The 13817-nt window shown below is 35.6% G+C and overlaps 1 long non-coding RNA gene across 1 annotated transcript in view; it reads right to left on the bottom strand.

Annotated features, from left to right (window-relative positions):
- The window catches only part of LOC145795133 (uncharacterized), a 31544-nt gene extending 18511 nt beyond the window's left edge, over positions 1–13033 (bottom strand). The window contains exons 1-2 of the long non-coding RNA XR_014335422.1: positions 12906–13033; positions 976–1029 (exon numbers count right to left, since the gene is read on the bottom strand). This is a non-coding gene — a long non-coding RNA (uncharacterized LOC145795133). The remainder of the gene's footprint in view (positions 1–975; positions 1030–12905) is intronic.
- Positions 13034–13817: the final 784 nt, after the last annotated feature.

The following is a 13817-nucleotide window of genomic DNA, read 5'->3' as shown; positions in this document are numbered from 1 at the left end:
ATGGGCCTAAGGCTGTTTCATTATACTGTGACATGATATGAACTGTTCAGTCTTTAAGACTCATGAGTTTTGGATATGGAACAAAGTGTTGTACGGAACTAAGTGCTACAATGGGAGTCACCTCTAGGGTCCGTACGAGTCGCCTCTTAGGTCCATACAAACATGTATTGGGCCCAAGGAGAGGTGTAGACATGTCGATGTTCAATCTACTCCATGATAAGATACAGTGATACGACAAGACACGTTTGGGCCTAAGGCCGTTTTGTACTATGTTGGGCTCGAGGCCGTTTTGTATTATGTTGGGCCCGAGGCCGTTTTGGAATATGACGAGGGAAACACTTTTGATAAAGATAATCTGTTTCAAAAAGAAGGTTCCATAGCTCAACAGTTAAAATACTCATGTCTCTTAATAACATGATAAATGACATTTTTCACTTAAAACAGATTACAACATGAACGCCAATACTTTTCTGGGTACCAAGAATAATAAGTAACATGCCACATAGTTCTAAAGGCAATAAGCCCGTTGGATCCAATATCAAACCAAGAGTCATCCTCAGGGTGGCAACCCTGGCCTTTTCTCTAAGACGATCTAATTCAAGGTCACCTAGCCCAACCTAGGTCTTTTCCTTACAATCGTTAAGCACTAGAGTCATCACAGCCTAACCCAAATCTTTTCCCTAATGGCCAGAGTCACCACACATAGTGGAATAATTTCCTTGGACTAAATATACAGATGGTCCCGATAATCAATACAATTCAGTTTCATAAAACATGGTAGTTCACCATTATAAACATGAGACCATAACAAATAGTCTACAGTATGCCAGGTTTACACATGTTTCTGAGATAATTTAATTCCATTGATACTATAATAATTTATCAAAACAGTTTAGTCCTGAAACAACAATTCAATTTTCCAACAATTCAGGGTAGGGGAACATTTATAAAAATATGTAGCATGCAACTACTCACCTGAAAACGGAACAATGTAATCCTCGAATAGAGTATAAAAGTCCAACTAGTGCCCTGAACCAAGTATGAAAACTACATGTCACTACTAATTTAAAAATACTAAAGAATAAAAACTACGTAATCCCAAACTAAAACGCACTAACACGACTCAACCCAACTCACCGTTACTCTTAAATATTACCTAAGCTAATGCTCTTCAAGGTCTAAAATTACACAAGATATGGGTTCAGATCGAAACTTAATTAAAGTAACTTTAAGATAAAACAGAGTTTTAAACAAGTTTTCCCAATCTATTCGCTAATTTTGAAAATTAAAAACCCACTCCACGCTGTTCAAAAAATTCTAAAACCCTCCAGATATCAACGAATATATCCTAAGTTTCAAACCCAATTGGTTTCACTTGATTTTCGTAACAAAATAATTATTTACAATTAATTATGCCCAAACAGATTGTTTTCTGCAGCACTTTAAAGAAATTAATGGTTCTCTTAGTATACACAAGCAATCAATGCAAGGCAAAAAATATAAGAAACTAGACTCGTAACCAGTTTTAATGATGCTAATTTGATAATTTTTGGATTTATACCCAAAGAGAACAATATTTCCAAAGTAACTATTTTAAACCAGTTTTCGAGACAGATTTGAACGCACCAGTTAATATAGATTTGACTCCCAAAAATTATAAGAAAATTCTGGTATACAATTAAATATGTAATTAATCTACTGTAAAAATTTCAGTTCAAAATTCATCCATTTGATATGCTTTCTTGATTTTTAAAATTTGTGATTCTGTACAGAATTTTTGGATTTAGAATTACACCCATTCTTTATACATGAATTTAACTCCTCAGATTTCTTAATAGTATATATATACATAAAATACGTACACCTACAACCTCTCCATCAATGAACTAAATCATAGAATAGAATAAGGATAAAGAACAAAAACAAAAAAAAAGAAAAAAGCTAGAACCCTACTACACACCCAAAAGTTCTTCTTTGATTGCAACTTTTTTTTTCTTTCTTCTCTTTCAATCCCTCTTAGTTATGGAGACCTATGATCTGATAGAGTGGACATAAAACCCTAAGCTTCCTCACAAACATCTACTCCCACGTTTCTTTATTATATTTTATTCTTTTTTTTTTAATCTTTTCACCAATTAAATTAAATATAACTATTAGATCAAAATATACTTAATAATTTGTTGCCTATTATTATTATTATTACTATTTCTTAACAATAAATCTAAACTTTAAATTAAAGACTTCCACCATAAATTTATTTCAGGTTTTAAAATTAATTAAAAGACCCTCCAAATATTTAATTTGCACTTTAAGATTTACCATCAAAATATTTGAGATTGTGAAATTATTATTATTTAATTATTTACTTGATTTGTATATTCGTGTTCTCACATTCTCCCCTCCCTCCCCCTAAAAGAAAAGTTTCATCCTCGAAACTAACCTGAGTAAATCATGAAAATAGATGTGGGTACTTCTCGCGCATCTCGCCCTCGCACTCCCAAGTTGCCTCTTCAACTAGATGATTACGCCACAGTACCTTAACCAATTTAATGGCCTTCATATGCAACATTTTCTCTTTCAAATCCAAAATCTGAACAGGCATCTCCTCATTCGAAAAATCCTCTCTAATTTGAAGCGGCTCATAATCTATCACATGCGACGGACTACGCACATATTTTCTCAACATAGACACATGAAACACATTATGCACTCTTGCCAACCTAGGAGGTAGAACAGCACGGTACGCAACCTCACCAACCTTCTCCAATACCTCAAATGGTCCAATGTATCTAGGACTCAACTTTCATTTCTTTCCAAACTTGATGACTCCTTTCCATGGTGATACTTTCAAGAATGCCATATCCCCCACATGAAACTCTAAATCTCTCCTACAATGATCAGCATACCTTTTTTGTCTACTTTGAGTAGTCAATAATCTCTCTCTGATGGTGATAATTTTATGTGTAGCATTCTCCACCAAATCAGGTCCCAACATTTGCCTCTTACCAACCTCATACCAACACAAAGGAGACCTACATTTCCTTCTATACAAATCCTCATAAGGGGCTACTCCCAAAGTAGAATGATAACTATTATCATACGCAAACTCCATGAGCGGCAAATAATCATCCTGATTACCTCTCTACTCCAAAGCACAAACCCGCAACATATTTTTCAAGGGTTTGAATAGTCCTTTCCAATTGCCCGCCTATCTAAGGATGATAAGCTGAACTAAAATTTAACCGAGTACCCATAACTGACTGTAATGCACCTGAAAACTTAGACACAAAACGAGGGTCCCGATCTGATACTATTGACACAGGTGCACCATGCAATCTAATAATTTCCTTCACATACAACTGTGCAAATCGAGCTAGAGAATAGTTCACTCGTACTGCAATAAAATGTGCTGACTTGGTTAATCTATCAACAACTACCCAAACTATATTGTGATTACTACTAGTACGAGGTAATCCCCACACGAAGTCCATGGTAATATGATCCCACATCTACTTTGGTATAGGTAAGGGTTGTAGTTTTCCCGCAGGTTTCTGATGTTCTACTTTAACCTGTTGACAAAAAAACACTGAGCCACAAATTCTGCAATATCATCCTTCATACCATTCCACCAAAAATGTTCATGAAGATCTCGATACATCTTAGTGCTTCCAGGATGAATGCTGTAACTAGAACTATGCACCTCCGTCATAATCTCCTTTATCAAATCACCACCAGCAAGAACACAAATTCGGCTACGGAATCTAAGCAACCCATCATCACTAACCACAAAGTCTACATGCTTACCCTCTACCGTCTCTTCTTTAATACACTTACATTGGGGGTCAATCTCCTGAGCTAAACGAATTCGTTTTCCCAAGGTTGGATGAACTGTTAATTGACTACAATAAGTTCTATCACCAGGCGTAACAACCTCAAGCCTCAAACGTCTCATGTCTTCCACCAAACAACTCTCAATAGACAAAACAACTACATCTTCAACTGCGACCTTCATACTTAAGGCATCTGCCACTATATTTGCCTTCCTCGGATGATACAAAATATTTACATCGTAATCTTTTAGTGACTCAAGCCATCTTCTTTGCCTCAAATTTAGTTCATTCTGTGTGAAAATATACTTTAAACTCTTATGATCAGTGTAAATCTCACATGACTCTCCATACAAATAATGTTGCCAGATCTTAAGAGCGAAAATCACTGCTGCTAACTCCAAGTCATACATAGGATAATTTCTCTCATGTACTTTCAGCTGTCGTGATGCATAAGCAACCACTTGCCCATGCTGCATGAGCATACATCCTAAACCCTATCGTGAAGCATCACTATAAATTACAAAACCACCCCTATCAGCTGGTAAAGCAAGGATTAGAACTGATGTCAATCTCTATTTAAACTCTTGGAAGCTACGCTCACAATCATCATTCCACTCAAACTTTACTCCTTTCCTGGTGAGATTGGTAAGTGGCAGAGCAATACGGGAGAATCCTTCTACAAACCGTCTGTAATAACCAGTAAGCCTGTCATGACCCGAACCCGCCCATATGGATTAAGGTCATAACCGGCCAGTAATCATGGGATTACCTACAGCCTCAAACCTGATATCAATTAATAATTAATAATATAGGGCCAGATGCAGAAGCAAACTTAAAAATTTTGTCCAATAAACTATGCTTACATGGCATATCAAAACGTTTCACATATACTTAATAATAACTCACACCACATATCAGTAGTTAACATCTTGTAAACCCAGGATCATTCAAACACTAGTAAGCTAGACCAAAAGCTTATACACATAAACGGTCTATCATGACCAATAGAAGTAGCAAAAGAAATACAAAAGATCATGAACAAAGCCTCTTGCGCGAGGCACCTAGGCTGACTTCACAAAACTCGGGTTCCTTTCTTGAATTCCACTAAGGCAGGGGTTTAACATCCCTTTGCTCACCTACATACATATAAATAAGAGTGAGCTAACGCCCAGTGAATAATATCAAAATAAAGAGGTTAATGAATGAGATTCGCTCATAAATGAGTCATACTTATAATGTACGCATTTGAACCACTATTCTCATTCACACCAGATTTACGAATCTCAACAAGGCAAAACAACCTTGGGTCCAACACATCATATCCATATGCAAACGACCTCGGGTCCAATTCTTATATAAAACAAATGACCTTGGGTCCATCTATACAAAATGACCTTTGGTCCAACCAACTCTTTATTCAAAATGACCTTTGGTCCAATTCAAACATATCAAACGGCCTCGGGCCCAATTCAAACATGTTAGGCGTATCAAACGACCTCCGGCCCATTCTCTTTATAGTCATATCTATGCGTATTTCATATTAATGATCATGATCCCTTTCCATTCAAACGGCCTTTGGCCCATCACGGTATTCAAACGGCCTTTGGCCCATCATCATCATCATCATCATATTCAAACGGCCTTTGGCCCAATCATCCATATCTGACGGCCTTTGGCCCAATCATTCATGTCCAACGGCCTTTGGCCTAATCATTCATATCCGATGGCCTTTGGCCCAATCATTTATGTCCAACGGCCTTTGGCCCAATCATTCATATCCGACGGCCTTTGGCCCAATCATTCATCTCCGACAGCCTTTGGCCCAATCATTCATCTCCGACGGCCTTTGGCCCAATTATTCATGTCCAACGGCCTTTGGCCCAATTATTCATGTCCAACGGCCTTTGGCCCAATCATTCATGTCCAACGGCCTTAGACCGAATTCAGATATATCAAACATATAAACGGCAAATGGCAAACGGCCATAGGCCCAATTCAGATATATCAAACGTATGAAACGACCTCATACAAAATTAGGCATATAGAATACTCATTCATATTTCAAATCAACAAATCCATGAAACTTATACAGAAGTAGCATTTGGAAAGTAACATACTTGAAAATATCTTTACTAAGATATTACTCACAGTGTTCTGCCGGTGGATTTGCCCTTAAGCTCGACCCTACACATTACATAACACATATGGGTCACAAACGATTCAATCCGTTCTTAATTCATACATTCCTCTTAGGCTTCTTTCTTATCATTTTAACTCATTCACAATGCTTAATGTATGCCTAAGAGTGCTTAGAAATGAAAGAGAACGGAAAAATGAGATGCAAAACATATTTTCAAACTTTCAGAAACAGGGCTTCCCGCTCGAGCGGACCCCTTTGGTCTGCAAAAGTACTGGTTGCCTCAAATATACGCTCGAGCGTGACTTCGGACGCTCGAGCTGAAGGTCAACACTACGTGGCTCTCCGCTCGAGCGTGAATGTCCCCGTTCGAGCAGACATCAATGTCTACAAAAGTTCTGGGAGCTCGCATTTCACGCTCGAACGGCACTTTCCCCGCTCGAGCGGACATGCCAAATTCTAGGTTTTCCAGCAAGCTGTTTAAACTTCAAACTTGATATTCAAAGGCCTTAAACTCATGATTTTGGGTCAAAAACATGGAAACACATTATATAGCATATGGATGTAAGCAATATGATGCCAATTATTCAAAATCATGGTCCAATTCTCAAAATTAATCAACATTTCTTTTGTATAATCAAAGCTCATGCATTCAAGCCTCATATAAGTTCCATATCTCTATTAATCAAACATGCATGTAAATTTTGACCTCAATTTCATTCCAAATATTACAAATGACAATCATAATCATGAAACTCATGACAATTATGTATGCATGAGAGATTTGGTGCTCAATCCTTCTTATACAACATAATCCATGCTTGAATATACAAAATTATAGCAATTATGCACATGCATGTTCATACAAGCTCCAAATTCAACAAATTCAATTCAAGATATATTCTTGATCACAATCAAACCTTGAATCTACAAAATTACAAACTCAAACTTATGAATCCACTCACCTAGGAGCTTCAAACACCCAAATTATAGCTAATTCTTTGAGTTTAACCTCCAATTCTCAAGCCTTTAGTTCAATCTTCAATTTGAGCTCCCTTTCTCTCTCTAAGTTTGGTTCTCTCTCTCTCTAGAGAGCAAAATCAGATTTTAGCTCAAGCCCCCAAAATAAGAGTGTATATTGCCCCTTTATATAAGCTCCTTTAATCACATTTCATTAATACTAATTTAATTGAGCACTATATCATCAATTTAATCTATTTAATCTGATCCGAATCAATGTTCAATTAAATTTCACCGTAGGCTCTAAAAATTATGCTAACCACAATGGCGTAAGCAATTTCGGTTTCTGTGGTCGATAAGGCCTTCAATTTAAATTGCAAAGCAAAAAATCAAACAGATTTTTCTACGGTGAACAAATACAAAGCCAAAACCAAAACCAAATATGATCATGCAATTAACACCTAAATTCAAATTAAGCACATAATTACAAACATAAGCATGATTAATTAACATAGTACAAGGCAGGGTTATCACAAAGCCCTAGAAAGCTACGTACCTCTATCATAGAAGTAGTTCGTGGCCAATCAACAATTGCTGCCACTTTCGTGCTATCTACAGATACCCTATCTTTACTCACAACATGACCCAAAAAGGATATACTGCTCAACCAAAATTCACACTTCTTAAATTTTGCATACAGTCTTTTCTCCCTAAGCGTCTGCAGTACTACCATCAAATGCTGCTCATGCTCTTCATTACTCTTCAAATAAATTAGGATGTCATCAATAAACACTACCACAAATTTATCCAACTAGGGTTTAAATACTCTGTTCATCAAATCCATGAATGCGACTGGTGCATTTGTGAAACCAAAAGGCATCACCAAGAACTCGTAATACCCATAATGGGTTCTAAAAGCAGTCATAGGAACATCCTCATCCCTTACCTTTAACTAGTGATAGCCTGACCTCAAGTCAATCTTAGAGAATACTTGAGCTCCCTACAACTGGTCAAATAAGTCATCAATGTGTTGTAAAGGGTACCGATTCTTCACTATAACTTTGTTCAGTTCCTTATAGTCAATACACAACCTCATCGACCAATCCTTCTTCTTCACAAACAACACAGGTGCTTCACAAGGTAAGAACACTACGCCTAATGAAACCTTTGTTTAACAACTTTTGTAACTGAGTTTGTAACTCCTTTAACTCCAATGGTTACATTCTATAGGGCGCTTTAGAGATAGGTGTTGTATTGGAGACCAAGTCAATGGAAAATTCTACCTCACGATATGGAGAAAGACCAGCTGATCCTCTAGAAAAAACATCAACAAATTTCCTCATTACAGGAAACTCCTCTAACTTTTGCTCTAGCTGTTCGATACTCACCACACAAGCTAAATAACCATGACACATTTTCTCAACATTCAATTAGCCTAAAAAGAAGAAATAAAACAGATAGAAGACCCTTTTCTTATCTTCTTGAAAGAAAAACTCATGTTGTCTTAACCTAGCAAAAACTACCCTATTTCTAAAACAATTAGCAAAGACGTGATGCTTCGTCAACAAATCCATACCCAAAATCACATCAAAATCCTTTATCTATAAGAAAATCAAATCCACTAGAAAAATCCTACCATCCAAATTTACCTCACAAGATCTACAAACATCTCCCAATACTACTGTTTCTCCTAATGGAGTAGACACGGTAATACAAACATCCAAAGTCTCACAAGGAATAGACAATCTGTGTAGATATCTAGATGCTAACTCTTAACCTTCAAAATCAAATCAAAAAAGATTCAACATAAGTTTAAACAAAACTAACTAAACCACACACTACTAAGGAATTTGGGGACTCGGACCTCGTCTAAATGATGAAATGCAAGATATGTAACTCAATAAACTATACCTCTGATACCACAATTGTCACACCCTAAAATCGAGTATGACCGGCCGTGGCCCACAGGACCTTAGCTCAAGGCACACGTAAGCCTAAACACGAATCCATAATCACATTGAACAACTATACAATAGTCCGATAATAAATAACCAAACTCAATCCAGTGACATATCACAAGTAAAAACGGAAAAACTAACCGTAATCAATACCATCCAAACTTACGGAATATAAACAACTCACATATCAAAATAATCCTAAATAAACCTCAATAAAAATAAAAATAAAAATATGCACAAATTTGACATAATAATCTAAAACCAAAAAAAAAAAAAAACCAATGTCCCAAAGGTCCATACAATTGAGTCCTTGTTACGCCATGAGTCCACTCTAAGTCCATCTAACACCTGGAAATGATAAACAACTAAGTCAGCTGATAGCTCAGTGAGTAGCAACAAGGATAGTAAATACAGTTTCAAAACATGGTTCCATTCCAAAATAAGATATATATATCACAGAAACTAGATTGACATACACTTTTTATAAACATAACCTGTTTCAAAAAGAAGATTCCACAGTTCAACAGTTAAAATACTCATGTCTATCAAGAACATGATAAATGACATTTTTCACTTAAAACAAATTACAACATGAACACCAATAATTTTTTGGGTACCAAGAATAATAAGTAACATGCCACACAGTTCTCAAGGCAATAAGCCCGTTGGATCCAATATCGAACCAAGAGTCATCCTCGGGGTGGCAACCCAGGCTTTTTCTCTTTGTGACGACCAAGTCCTTCCTTCTCTTTTCTTCGCTTTTCTTTCCCTCGTCGTCCCGTTCTCCTTTTACTTCGTTGGATTTAAAATGATCGGAAATAGTTCTCTAAATGGAGTCTTTGATCTTGTTTTATTTGGTTGTCGATTTTCACCAGTTCGGAGAGTGTCATGCCAAGTCCGGAGTGGCCGGGAGTTAAACTAGAAATTTTTCTAGACAGGGTGGCTAGCCGCATGTGTGGGGAGTGAAGTCGCACGTGCGGAATTCAGGGGATTGTTTGGCTTGCTCTCTGCTTAAATTGCAGGTGCGGAGATGGGAGTGTGGGACCAGCCGCACGTGCGGGGATTAGTGCCGTGCTGGGCGGGATCAGTCCGAAAACCCTGTTTTTTGTTCTCATTTTAGCCGAAATTATCTCATTTTCTAACCCTTCTCTCACTCTAAAAATCGTATTTTCTCTTCATTCTCTCTAGAAAACCTCCTCAAACACCAAAATACTTTGATTCTTGTAATCTTTGGGTTAGATCATCAACATCTCTCTCAATCTAGAAGATCTAGAGCAAGAACTCCACTTGTTGTGGTGAAGATCCAAGCTCTCTCTCATCCTTGAATTCTAGGGTTTCTACTCCACTTCTCCATCAAACTTTGAGGTAGGGAAATCTCCTTGAGTTATATATATATATATATATATTTATGTTAGATTTGGTTGATTTAAGGTTTTCATTAATAATACTGAAGGATGGTTGTACCTCATAAATGCTAGGGTTATGATGGTGGGATTGGTCTCTCTCTCTTTTCCTAAATTAACTCTTGAAAATTTTCTTCAACTAACATAATAGGAGGGGGTGTTGTCTTAAGAGAAAAATCCTTCCAAAAGAGGGGGAGATGTTTGTTTTTTTTGACATAAAAACCCTAGAAATTTTTGGGAGTTTGAAAGATGAAAATAGGTTTGGGGGCATTTTGTTGTTTTGTTATAAGGGAGTGAACTTTCATCTTATATTTAGCAAAAATGACAATTTACTTGATGTATGAGAAATGAAATACTACTTCAACCTCATTGTTAAACACTTGAAGACGCATTGTTATGAAATAGCAAATGATTTTGCATCTTGAATGGTGAAAATTGTGAACATTGGAGTGATGTTCGAAAGACATCACTTGTGACCTTGAAGGGGTTAACTTGTTGTGAACTGGGCATGTTGAGAGATTGTTGTTCCGATAAATTTATAGCATGACCATTGTGGAATAATGTTGACAAGAAGAAATGAATAAGGTAGTAAATTGATTTTGTTGTAGAAATGTTTTGAAACGGAAAAATGCATTGAGATATTTTGTATTGCATCATGTTCCCATTTGATTTATTATTATTATTGCACATTCTCATCATGTTTATTTTGAGAAGGATTACACTGTAATGAGAACTATGAAACTTTGTATGGGGCAAATACGGTGGTAAGTCTGGTTAGGGGGTGTAGATGAATTTGATAAGTTGGCCTGAGTGTCCATGGTGAAAGACCAGAAAATCGCGCGGATAGGTGTCGAGCCTTCCGGTTAATACCGGTAAAAATGACAGTTTGGTAGTACTCATAGAGTCTACTTGCAGACACTAACCTAGGAATTACCAGTGTTGTATTTACCACCCCTTGTGATTAAAAAGTTGAAATTTGGAAATTGATGAGATTGTAATTGTAAATGAAATGCGGGTAGTTGATGTTGAATTATTTTGGGGCGTTACAAAGACGATCCAATTGAAGGTCGCCTAACCCAACCCAGGTCTATCCCTTACAGTCGTTGAGTACTAGAGTCATCACGGCCCAACCCGGATCTTTTCCCTACTGGCCAGAGTCACCACACACAGTGAAATAATTTCCCTAGACTAAACATATAGATAGTCCCGATAATCAATACAATTCAGTTTCATAAAACATGGTAGTTCACCATTATAAACATGAGACCATAACAAATAGTTTACAGTATACCAGGTTTACACATGTTTCTGAAATAATTTAATTCCATTAATACTATAATAATTTATCAAAATAGTTTTGTCTTGAAACAATAATTCAATTTTCTAACAATTCAGGGTAGGGAAACATTTATAAAAATATGTAGCATGCAACTACTCACCTGAAAACGAAACAATGTAATCCTCAAATAGAATATAAAAGTCCAACTAGTGCACTGAACCAAGTATATAAAACTACACGTCACTACCAATTTAAAAATGCTAAAGAATAAAAACTAAGTAACTCCAACTAAAGTGCACTAAATCGATTTTCTAAAAGATTTGTCAGATTTGGACTCTTTGGTGTTTATGTATTTCACATTGCACTTATGAGATCAAATTCAGAACCACGAAAGTCCGAATTGTAGGGCTAGTCGTATCCAAAAGGAGCACGAAAAGTCGAGCTATAGGCGTAAACACCATTTTTGTGTAACCAGGCAAGGCCGTGGAACTTGTAGCCAATAAGGCATTATTTTGTACTTAGCTTGCTTTAAATTTCAATCATCACATGCCATAGATTTTTATTTTAGGGTCTGTTTGCCAAGAGCTAAACGGGATTTTTTTGGCTATTTTAGCCACAAAAGACAAAATAGGCTATTTTAGCCACAAAAAATAAAATATCACATCCAACCCATAATCATTACATTCTTCTCTCACAAAAAAAGCCAAAAAAATAAAAAAGCCAAAAAGCCATTCCCAAACCAAACTTATCTTTTTTGCCCAGGCTAAAATAGCCAAAAAAATCAAAAAATCAAAAAGCCAACCCACTTCCCAAACGGGGGGTTAGAAATAGTGAATGTATGAATGCTTGCGATTTCTTTTATGATTCGTACTATAAATTCATGAATAGAAAAGAAAGGGGTTTTGGTCCTTACATTAATGAATGTAATATTTATCATTCTCTCTCTCATGTTAATGATGGAATAATTGAGAAGTAGATCATTTTGAGTTAAATCGGGTTTATCAATTGTATATATTTTGGGACATTACAGTGACTATGATTCATTCAACTGTATATATATATATAATTTATTTTCACTTTTTGATTTTTGATAACTGCAACTTCCAATTCAATCCCGAGCAGAAGCTGCAGATTGCATGGCAATGGAAGCAAGTTCAAGAATTCAAGACCCAATTTATGGATGCACAAAAACAATCTTTGAATTGCAGCAACAAATAATTCAGATTCAATATGAAATAGAAAAGATTCAATGCCAAACAGCCCTTTGTATTGCTCAACAACAATAGAATAATCACCACCAACATGTAAACCAACAAAACCAATATCAACAACACCAACCTCCATGGATGATGATGAATGCAATTCATAATAATCAACAAGAAGACAGCTTCACTTGGATCGTCATCAGCAGTTGTACTCTCACCTCCAACCTCAATTTTAGGTTCTGTTTGGATAGCGAGGTCAGAAAGAAATTATGATAGTTTAGTGAGAAAATAAAAAGATTATAATTTCTTATCATTTTGTTTAGATAAATAATAAATGAAAGAAAAAATACGTGTGTCATTTTATTTTATTTATTTTATGTTTAAAGGAATAATTTAGGTATTATTACAGTGGCAGATTTTCACCACCAACCTCAATTTTAGGTTCTGTTTGGATAGTGGGATGAGAAGGGAATTTTTGTTTTTGTAGTTTCTCAACTAAGTGAGGGCAAAAAATTTGTAATTTCTCACAATCGTGTTTTAATGAGTAATAAATAAAAAGGACATATGTGTCATTTTATTTTATTTATTTTGTATTTAGAAGAATAATTAAAGTATTATAATTTTTTGTAATTGAAAAAAGTAATTTTAATTTATCAACAAATTTCTCCACTTGTGATAAACAAAATTTCTTAAGGTTTAAATGATTTTTTTTATTATTTATTTATTTATTTTTGAAACTGTATCTCATCATCTAAACAAGCAATGAGAGATTAACTTCTTTTATTTTCACCAAGCATCCTAATCCAAAATTAGCCTTTAGTTACTTTACCATATAGCACAAGCAAATTATAATTTGCAACCTTAGTGGAATATTTATCATATTTGTAACATAAAAAAAATATAAATTACAAATATATTTCATGAAATTTAATTAAAATACGAATTACTCCTTACTATTTTCAAAATTACAAATACTCGTAAAAAAAAATGAAATTCCTAACTACTCTTTTATTCAACAATAAAATTATCATAATTTTTAATTAAA

Source organism: Camellia sinensis, chromosome 7 (assembly GCF_055761805.1).
Source record: "Camellia sinensis isolate YWXY chromosome 7, ASM5576180v1, whole genome shotgun sequence".
In the NCBI taxonomy this organism is placed as follows: Eukaryota; Viridiplantae; Streptophyta; class Magnoliopsida; order Ericales; family Theaceae; genus Camellia; species Camellia sinensis.
Note: the sequence above shows the minus strand (reverse complement) of the source record. Positions and strands in the feature narration are given on the sequence as shown.